At 39.3% G+C, this 10,785-nt stretch overlaps 1 pseudogene; it reads right to left on the reverse strand.

Moving 5' to 3' along the window:
* The window catches only part of LOC149562501 (disease resistance protein L6-like), an 87,910-nt pseudogene extending 78,549 nt beyond the window's left edge, over positions 1–9,361 (reverse strand).
* Between the last annotated feature and the right edge of the window lie 1,424 nt (positions 9,362–10,785).

A 10,785-nucleotide genomic window follows, 5' to 3' on the forward strand; every position in this document is an offset into this window, starting at 1 on the left:
AGGTATGCAAGATGAAGATTATGATGTGCAAAATGAAGGTTAAGGTTATGTTTTGGACTTGGTAAGGATGTTAAAGGTAGGTTTACGCAAAGTAGACTATGCAAGGGATGGTTTCCTAGGGTTGATAATGATGTTTAGGCTATGCAAAATGAGGATAGGTGATCAAGAAGACACGTTGGTTGATGGACAATTTGATAGGGTTTGATAGTGAAAATGATGTTAAGGTTTGAAAAATTCAATATGAGGGGGATATACCACTAGGGTAAGTCAAAAATGACATTTAGAAATATGATTATGCTAATGATAGCTCGGTATACATAAGGTTTTTTTAACTTAGGTGAAATCTTTACAAGGTATTAACCTAAGAGTTTAACGTTATGACAATAGACTTTGGATCTTGATGAAAAAAATGACAAAAAAAGATAAGATCAAAATGACAAAGCCAAATCTACCTTGACATAGGTAGCAGTTGGAAAGCTGGGCTGAAACTAAGGCAATTCTAAGAGCTATGTTTTCTAGATTTTTTGTTGAAAAATGGGTCAAACTTTACTAGTGCCTCTATAGAGATGGAGAAAAGGCCCAATTGGTGAAGGGATTGAGAAGAAGAGGGATATGGAGATAAAAGGAAGAGATAAACAAAGATAGTGAGAATGAAATATATAACTAAGAGAAGGTAGAGAGGGAGATATAGGGATAGAGATGGATAAAGGGAGAGATGGAGTAGAAATATGGATATAGAGAAGAGGTGTATGTGGAGAAAAAAATGGATAGGTGATGAGAGAAGTGAAAGCGGTAGACAGAGATGGAGGGATGAATATAAAAATGAGACACAAGTAAATAGTGTTTGTGTGTGTGTGGGAGAGGGAGAGAGCAGTGAGGGAGAGACACATTGAAGGAGATAATTCGAAATGAATGCTCAAAATGATGTGTAGGACATCCAAAATGATGGTTAAAGTAGTCAAGATGAGGGTTGGGTATGCAAAGATGCAAGATGGAAGATGCAAAGTGATAATTTTTAGGTGAAATGCAAAGGATGCAAGCTTAAATGCTAATGATTGCAATGTGAATATAAGGGGTACTAAAAAGGTGCTATATGAAGTCTATATGATGCAAGTATGAGGCTCAAACTATGAAGAATGCAAGTGGATGCTATGCAAGAGTGAAATCTATGTTTTGCCAAGCACGTTTAGGAGCACAAGTTGCTATGTTTTCCAAGGTTTGAATGTATTGAACCAAAGTTTGTAATGTTTTGACAATGTTTTGACAATGTTTGATATTTTGACAAGGTTTTGCAAATTTTCAAGGTGTAAATTTGAATGTTGGCTTTTATCTTGATTATGTTTTACACACACACAAGACACATTAAGACAAGAATAGTTGTTGTTAAAAGTGAACAGTCACACCATAACCTAGGCTTTAGGACTGTATCCACTGAATTCCTACTAAAACCAAAGTTTAGCTGCGCTTATCCAAAGCGGACAACTTAGGACCTTGGCACCACAGGCTCCCCCTTACAGCGCACTCACTTCTCGGGGCTACCAAGATCCACTTCCCAAGGGGCATGACTTCCCAAGGGACTGTTGTCTCTACTAAGGACCGCGAGAATGTAGGATGTCTTCATGGGCATGGGTGACCCCTTGAGCCAGTGGATAGAAAGGATTTTGGCCACTAAAACATGGTTTTTAGTAAGGGCATTCCGTTCAACAAGTGAGTGATAAACTTCCTCAAAAAGTCTCCCAGCTCCGAGAACTGGGGTTTGACGCACCACAAGGATACTGGAGGAGAGCTATCACTCAGCAATACTGCCAACACAGCTTTCACCGTAATTGAGTTTTATATAGCGGCTGGAACGTTGACCTGTCTTTTGGCTCGTTACCGCTCTCAGGTCGTCCCTTGGCATACCCAATATCGAGTATCTTGGTCCAAGGCAAGCCTCCTATAGAAGTTACATGGATTTCTCTTACACCCAAGATCCACGAATGGCGAGGGGAGAGGATACGTCCAATGCAACTCCTAGGGATTTAAACACTGTAAATACGCTAGGTAGAAAATAAAAAGTTCATTTTAAGCACCAAACGAAGTGTTATTTAATCTAATAAATCCACACACATGGTTTTGACAAACACACAATGGTCTTCGACAACGTCCTACAAAGCAAACATTAGTAGTTTGTTATGATCATGTCTTCATCCCACAATTGCCACATGCTGCAAGGAGACCATTAGTAACACAAAATCATCTAATCTATGTTCTAGAAGGAAATGAAAACCTTAGATTATTTCTTTATAGAAATTGAGAATTCATAAAGAGTTATGACACATTTATTTTTAACGAAAGAATTTGATTTGAAAATAAAATTAAATATTTTTTATTAATTCAAGTTATAAATTAAAAAATTCAATTAAATGTGAATGAAGATAAGAAATATTGATGAAAGCGTGAACGAAGATAGGAATAATATTAATTTGTAAATATTGAGAAATCTCTCACCTACCTTTGATTTATCTGTGGACAAAATTCATGACAAAGACATGCCTGCAATGCACTATTAGGTTGATACTAAATACAGAGATTGATGGCACAAAATGACGTCTATAATGAAAATTTGCAATCAATGATTGAAACGTGAGACATGGTGGTTTTTGTTTCGCGGATAGAATGATGTTTCATGCATGTAGGCGCAGGGCCCATTTTTGATAATTTTTTGGCTTTTTTGATTGTTCACACGAACACAAAATTTTTAGCTGTGTTTGCACGAACATAGCCAGATATTTTTTCAGCCGCTGTGAAAGTGCAACGAACATGTTCGCCTGAACATGTGTTCGTGCGAACATGCATAATATGTTCGCTCGAACACAATGTTCGAGCGAACACTCAAAATTAGGAAAATTTGAACTCCTTTTTCGTAATTTTTTTTATTTTTTGCTCTTTTGACTCCCATAATTGCAGGAGAATGATCTCCTACTGTAAAATAAAAAATGTCAAAATGTGCTGCTCGGAGCAAGCTTTCCAATGACTATAATTTTAATACATATTTTAGTCGTTAAGACTTTCAAATATGAGTTTAACTCATTATAGGTTCATTACCGGTTCATTACCGATTGAACATCAACCGACTTCGACACTTCGGAAAAATTAGTAAATTAGGTCAAATTTTTTTTGAAAAATATGTAGTCACTATCTTATTGAGATACCTTACTATTCAAAAAAAAAAAAAGGTTTATGATAAATTGACTTCAAATTATCTGTGTCAAACGGAACGTATGTCTAAATTACGATTCGTGTCACTTCAAAACTTCATAAACTATACAATATTCAACAAAAATAAATCAAACCAAATGTAGACACTGGATATTGATGTTACAAATCCAACGCTGAAAGGATTACTTCATTATCATTTATAAAAAAAAAGTTATGTGTGTCAAACAGACTGTCACTCTTTAAAATATTGAATTTTATTATGTACCACTTTTCAGAGGAGATAAAATAACATTGACATAAATATTTTTTTTTTTTAGATTAAAAAATATAGTTACAAAGTAGGAACAAAGTATTCAAAATCACTAGTTTATGTCATCTTGAAATTATTTATAGTTTTGGAGATATAGTCACTTGAACGTGACGTTTGTTGCAAAAATATTGATTTCAATGTCAAAATTGGTCAAAAAGTGGAACCCATTATTGTGGGATAACCCCACATAGTAGTTTCATTTTATCTCTTTTAATTGCCAAATCTCTCTCCCTCTCTTCATTTGTTTGAGTTTTTGGTTTCTTCCTTGGCATGATGATGATTTCTATATGTCAAATTATTCAAACATCTAAATTACTTACAATTTGTAAATTACAAATCATTCAAAAACATATAAAAATTACAATTATTTCAATGAATACATATATATTAAACAACTTGCCAAATTTCTAACCATTTCCAAATAACAATTCGTTCAAACATATAGATTTCAATGAATTCACTATATATTTTACAACATGTCAAATTATAATCAAATTTGTCTCTATATAACAACAAAGAATATTTAAAAATGACTGCACTAACCTTTTCTATAGAAAGAATATTCAAAAAGCCTTCAAATAGCGTATCCAATGATTGAATTTGGTGTTTGCTAGCTTCAAATAGAATGAAAGAATGTTTAAAAAGTGTCTTTACTAACTTCCAACAACTTGAAACCCATGATTTCTATTGGAACAACAGAATACACAACAGACAAAAAGAAGAATATGGATCAGCAAGGACCCAAACTTTCTTTATGACCAATTTTTGGTGTTTTCATATAGCGTGTACACACTATATGTGAAAAAAATCTCTCCCTATACCACCATCCCCCATCCCTTACTCTCTCTCTCTCTCCTCTCCCATCCCCTACTCTCTCCCTCCTCTCCCATCACCTACTCTCTCTCTCTCTTGTTCTCTCTCCTCTCCCATCCCCTACTCTCTCTCTTGCTCTTTCTCTCCTATTCCCTCTGCCACCACCTTCTCTCTCTCCCATCCCCTACTCTCTCTCACCCTCTCTCCTCTCTCATCTCCTACTCTCTCTCTTACACACAATCCCATCCCCCTCTCTCTCCCTCTCCCACTGCCTACTCTAGCTCTCCAATCCCCTACTCTCCCTCTCTCAAGATACTCTCTCTCGACCCACTCTCCCATCCCCTACTCTCTCTCTCACTCACACACTCTCATCTTCCTCTCTCTCTCTCTCACTCTCCCTCTCCCACTCACTCTCCCACTTCCTACTCTCTCTCCCATCCCCTACTCTAACTCTCTCTCTCCCATCATGTTCTCTCTCTACCACCCCTGACTCTCTCTTACACTCTCACACTCTCTCCCATCCTCTATTCTATCTCTTACACACATTCCATCCCCCTCTCTCACTCCCTCTCACACCACCTACTCTTTCTCTCACACACTCTCTCTCCCATCTGTTACTCTCTCTCTCAACCTACTCTCTCTCTCTCCCCTCTCCCATCCCCTACTCTCTCTCTCTCTTTCACACACACACACACACACTCTCTCTCTCTCCCATCCCCCCCTCTCTCCTCTCCCATCCCCTACTCTCTAGATCTCTCACACACACTCATTCCCCCTCTCCCTCTGCCACTCCCTCTCCCACCACCTACTCTCTCTCTCTCTCTCTCTCTCTCTCTCTCTCTCTCTACTCTCTTTCTCTCCCATCCCCTACTCTCACTCTCTCTCTCTCTCCCCAATCCCCTACTCTCTCTCTGCCACCCCTACTCTCTCTCACACTCTCTCTCCCATCTCCTACTCTCACTCACTCTCTCCCATCCTGTACTCTCTCTCTCTGCCACCCCCCTACTCTCTCTCACACTCTCACACTCTCTTCCATCTCCTACTCTCTCTCTTACACACATTCCCATCCCCCCTCTCTCTATCTCCCCTTCTCCCACTGCCTATTCTCTATCTCTTCCATCCCCTACTCTCTCTCTCTCTCTCAAGTTACTCTATATCTCTCATCTCCTACTCTCTAGATCTCTCACACATACTCCCATCCACCCCCTCTCTCCCTCTCCCACTCCCTCTCCCACCACCTACTCTCTCTCTCTCTCTCTCTCTCTCTCTCTCTCTCTCTCACTATCTCCCTCTCTACTCTCTCTCTCCCATCCCCTACTCTCACTCTCTCTCTCTCATCCCATACTCTCTCTCTACCACCCCTACTCTCTCTCACACTCTCTCCCATCCCCTACTCTCTCTCTCTCTCACTCCCATCCCCACTCTCTCTCTCCCTATCCCACTCCCTCTCCCACTACCTACTCTCTCTCATTCCCTGCTCTCTCTCTCCCCTCTCCCATCCCCTACTCTCTCTCTTTCACACACACATAGACACACACACCCATCCCCCCTCTCTTTCTCTCTCTCACTCCCTCTCCCTCTCCCACTACCTACTCTCTCTCTCTCTCTCTCTCTCTCTCTCTCTCTCTCTCTCTCTCTCCCTCTCCCTCCCTCCCTCCCTCCCTCCCTCGCTCCCTCCCTCTCTCCCTCTCCCTCTCTACTCTCTCTTTGCCACCCCTTACTCTCTCACACTCTATCCCATCTCTCTCTCTCTCTCTCTCTCTCTCTTATACACACATTCCCATCCCCCCTCTCTCTCTCCCCCTCCCACTCCCTCTCCCACCACCTACTCTCTCTCCCATCCCCTACTCTCTTTCTCTCAGTCTACTCTCTCTCTCTCCCCCCTCTCCCATTCCCTACTCTTTCTCTTTCACACACACACACACACACACTCCCATCCTCCCTCTCTCTCCTCTCCCATCCCCAACTCTCTCTCCTCCCCCATCCCCTACTCTCTCTCTCACTCACACACTCTCATCCTCCTCTCTCTCTCTCTCGCTCTCCCTCTCCCACTACCTACTCTCTCCCTCTCTCCCACCCTCTACTCTCACTCTCTCTCTCCCATGCCCTACTCTCTCTGCCACCCCCTACTCTCTCTCACTCTCAAACTCTCTCATCCCCTACTCTCACTCTCTCTGATCTCGTACTCTCTCTCTGCCACCCCCTACTCTCTCTCCCATCCCCTACTCTCTCTCTTACACACACTCCCATCCACCCTCTCTCTCCCCCTCTCCCACTCCCTCTCCCACCACCTAATCTCTCTCTCACACTCTCTCTTCCATCCCCTACTCTCTCTCTCTCTCTCACACACACACACACACACTCTCTCTCTCTCTCTTCCATCCCCTACTCTCTCTCTCTCTCTCTCTCTCTCTCTCTCTCCCATCCCCTACTCTCTCTCTTTCACACACACATACTCCCATCCCCCCCCCCTCCACCCTCTCTCTCCCCCTCTCCCACTCCCTCTCCCACCACCTAATCTCTCTCTCACACTCTCTCTTCCATCCCCTACTCTCTCTCTCTCTCTCTCTCTCTCTCTCTCTCTCTCTCTCTCTCCCCTCTCCCATCCCCTACTCTCTCTCTTTCACACACACATACTCCCATCCCCCCCCTCTCTCTCCTCTCCCATCCCCTACTCTCTAGATATCTCACACACTCTCTCTTTTCCTCTCCCTCCCATCCCCTACTCTCACTCTCTCTCCCATTCCCTACTCTCTCTCTCACTCTCTCATGCCCTACTCTATCTCTTACACACACTTCCATCCCCCCCTCTCCCTCTCCCACTCCCTCTCCCACTACCTACTCTCTCTCTCCCCTCTCCCATCCCCTACCCTCTCTCTTTCACACACACAGACACTCTCATCTCCCCTCTCTCTCTCCTCTCCCATCCCCTACTCTCTCTCTCACACACACACAGACTCCCATTCTCCTCCCCCCCCCCTCTCTCTCTCTCTCTCGCTCTCTCTCTCTCTCTCTCTCTCTATGCACTATTTAGGTCTTAATAGTGCATGCACACTAAGGCACGTACACACTAAAGCATGCATGCACTATTAAGACTCAAATTTTTAAAAGATTTAAATAGTGCGCATATGCTATAGGGCACACATGCTATTTAAAGCTTCGCATTATACCAAGCCTAAGGCTTGGGTTTGCCTTGGGGATCCAACCCATAGGTTTGGAGTCTATAAACTGGTCTGAGATGTGTTTTGCTACAAACATATAAAAAATGATTGATTTTTCTTGTGTTCTCTCCTTCAAGTTTCCTCATGGTTGAGCATCAATAAAATCAAGTTACATGACATTGTAGGTATCTATGTTAGCTATATAACCATATAAATTATTTTCTATTTGAACTATTTCAAGCCTTTCAACTATAATTTATTTTGAATGTATGTCTATTTTTTGTCAAAAACCAACATGTACTAATTGGGCTGTAGATTTTAGCTCGTTCATCGAATTTTGTAAAAACTTAGTTTTTTAGAAACTAGACTCCATTCTACACACTTAAAAAAAAAACTTTTGATTTTAAATTAGTTTTCAATCATTTCTAGGGTGAGCACACATATATTTCATGTTGTTGGGATGTGTTTGATTAAAAAATTCAATAAAAAAAATACACATTATAAAATTACCAAAAAAATATGGGATAAACTACATAGTGTTAGGTATTTTTTTTACTAGAGTGATTAAAGAATTTCAAAAAAAAGTGAAAATTTTAGGGGGCCCACACTTTGTACTGTGTTATTTTTTTTTGGAAAAAATAGTACCACTTTCTGTGGCCCCCTTTTTTGAGGACCTAAAATTAAACCATTTTGAAAAAAAAAATAGTAGTTTAGAAACTAGATTCAAAGGACTACTACTTTTCTTTTTGTCATATCTTAAAATTTTGAGTGTAACTATCTTCAAATTCTTGTTGAAGTTCATAAATTACCAATTTCAGAAAAAAGGTGTCCACTTATAACCCCCCTTTTGGCACCACAACTTGGTGCACTTACCCTAATATTGGATATCCTTCAATGAGGATCTATAATAGTAAATGAAGAAATGGATGGAACCATTGAATTTCTCCTATGAAAAAACCTATTTTTGATATTTCAGGAGGACAACAAGATTCTATTGATCGAGTTCTAGCCATCAAGTTGTTAACACTATTACAAGAGCCCAAGAATTCTTACATTAAAATATGCTTTAGTAATCAAAGTTTTCGGTTGGAGATGGCCCTTGTGGAAGAGAGAATCTTAATAGGTGTACAGAAAAATATAGCATATGTAAATTTCATTGTCGGACAATATGTGCATATTTTTATCAATTCTAGTAGAAATTGTTTTTTACCCTAATCTAATGTAGGGAAGGTTCATTTGGAGTGTGTTGGAGTGACCTTGAGATTGTCTTAAAGCCTCATTTTTCTATAAGATTCAAAAAAGGAAGTGAGTGATGTTGCACTAGATAATTGTATTAGTTAGACTTCATGGAGAAGATTATTGGGTATGAAATCTTATAGTCACATGACTATTCATTTCCTCTTCTTTGTACTAAAGAACCCTTTATAAATGACTATGTTTAGTCTATGTTAATTGTATCAAATATTAATAACAAAGTGATCTTTGTTAGGGTGTTGACATAAGTAAATTTGTTAAACCAATAAACATTGTGTTTCTTACGTTTGGTCTTCTTGATTATATATATATATATATATATTGCTTATTTTAAATTTACAAGTATGAAAATGTGAAGGAAAGAAGTGGTCATGGAATACTGTATTTTAGATGGTATAGAATTGCCAAGCTCAAGCTCTAATTGATTCAAGAAAACTTCAAGACCCACGGGTTCGAGGGTATCATTAATAGAAGTTTAAAGTGTGAGTTTAGTGTCAGGCCCATGATGGTTATTGAACACATTGCAAGGTGGCCTCTTCATTTTCTTACTTGGTTTTGAAGATGATTTAGATGCAAATGGTGGCACAATTTTCTCAAAGGCTTTGCTACTCTCATTAGCCATTGCCAATCAACTAAAAAATCAGAAGAAGGAAAGGAAAGGAGAAATATGAGACTGGCCATGATAAGAGAAAATAATATGAAAATCAAAGAGAGTGAGGAGGATTGAAAAGAATGGTAGTAAAGTAGTGAGGGCATAGAAGGAGTATAAGAAATATGAAATGTGTGAGTGTTTGTGATAAGCTAGTCAATAAGAGGGAGTGAGAAGTAGATGAGTGGAGGGGCCTACTCATAGTAACCTTACTACACAGTTTCTAGTATATTAGAGGATAGAGGAAAAGTGGTAGAAATGATAACCTTCACTATTTCAAAGTACTTTAGAAGATTCTTCATAACTTTTTTGTTTTTATGTTGCTTTGAGATGTAATGGGATGGTAAAATGCCATTTGGTAGAAATGATAACAAATCCTTAGATGTACAAACCCTTGTTAGATTATTCCTTTGTCTTTGATCTCATTGCCACTATCATCCAACATAATCTTCCCTTTCTTAATTTTGAACCACCAAGGATATTTCTCTTGACCCCACTTCACATTTTCCCTTCTCCCTCGTTATTTTTAATGGCTAGTTTTGGAGTATGAGTTTTAATATATTCAACAAAAAGGAAAATAAGCCCTTCATGCATAATTGTCTTTCTTGTTTTTTTTTAATGCTAGATAACACAATTATTCAACAATTTCAAAATGTAAAGAGAAAAAGAATCCCTTTTCCTATAACAAAAATGATTTAGAAAGAAAAAAATTATAGCTACGAACTGTAGAGCTCCTGTCATCCAAGGTAAACTAACCCTCGATGCACAAAAACACCTTCCTCCAAATAGGTTTGATTTGCATGTGGGAGTAAAAATCATCCACTTTGGTTAGGGCCTCCCTCTCATTATTTTTGGGGAATTTGATGACATCTTCATCAACTACTTTTTCCTCCTTATAAAATTTCATGTGCTCACTCAAAAGACTAGAAATATCTAAAATGAAATCAAGAGCAAGTGAAAAAGAAATACTATAAATTGTGGCAATATCATCTTTCCAACCCCTAAAAAATTCAAAAGTAGATTTCACCTTGTAGCCATGAAGACACTCCAAATATATGGTAACACCGCCCCACTTGAGCTACTCCTAAACAGTCGAGATATCCTTCAATGCCTTATAGGAGCCCAATTCTTGACATTTCAGTGTACCACTCATTTCTCTATACTAGTTATAAAAAGAACCATGTCTCTATTTCCAACACTCAAATTTAAAATACCCTTAAACACACAAGTGGTGATAGTTAAGCTAAAGAGAACCCATCAAGCCAGTGAGAAATAATTGCTTGACATGTTGCACCAAACCCATCTTCAGTTCATGATAGTTTGAAAACCAAGCTCTCATATGTCATTGCCATAATTCTTTGGAATATTTTTGTTGAAGTTGATGAAAGATCAACCCC

Source organism: Cupressus sempervirens, chromosome 4, assembly GCF_028749045.1.
Source record: "Cupressus sempervirens isolate cs-2001-9-10 chromosome 4, ASM2874904v1, whole genome shotgun sequence".
In the NCBI taxonomy this organism is placed as follows: domain Eukaryota; kingdom Viridiplantae; phylum Streptophyta; class Pinopsida; order Cupressales; family Cupressaceae; genus Cupressus; species Cupressus sempervirens.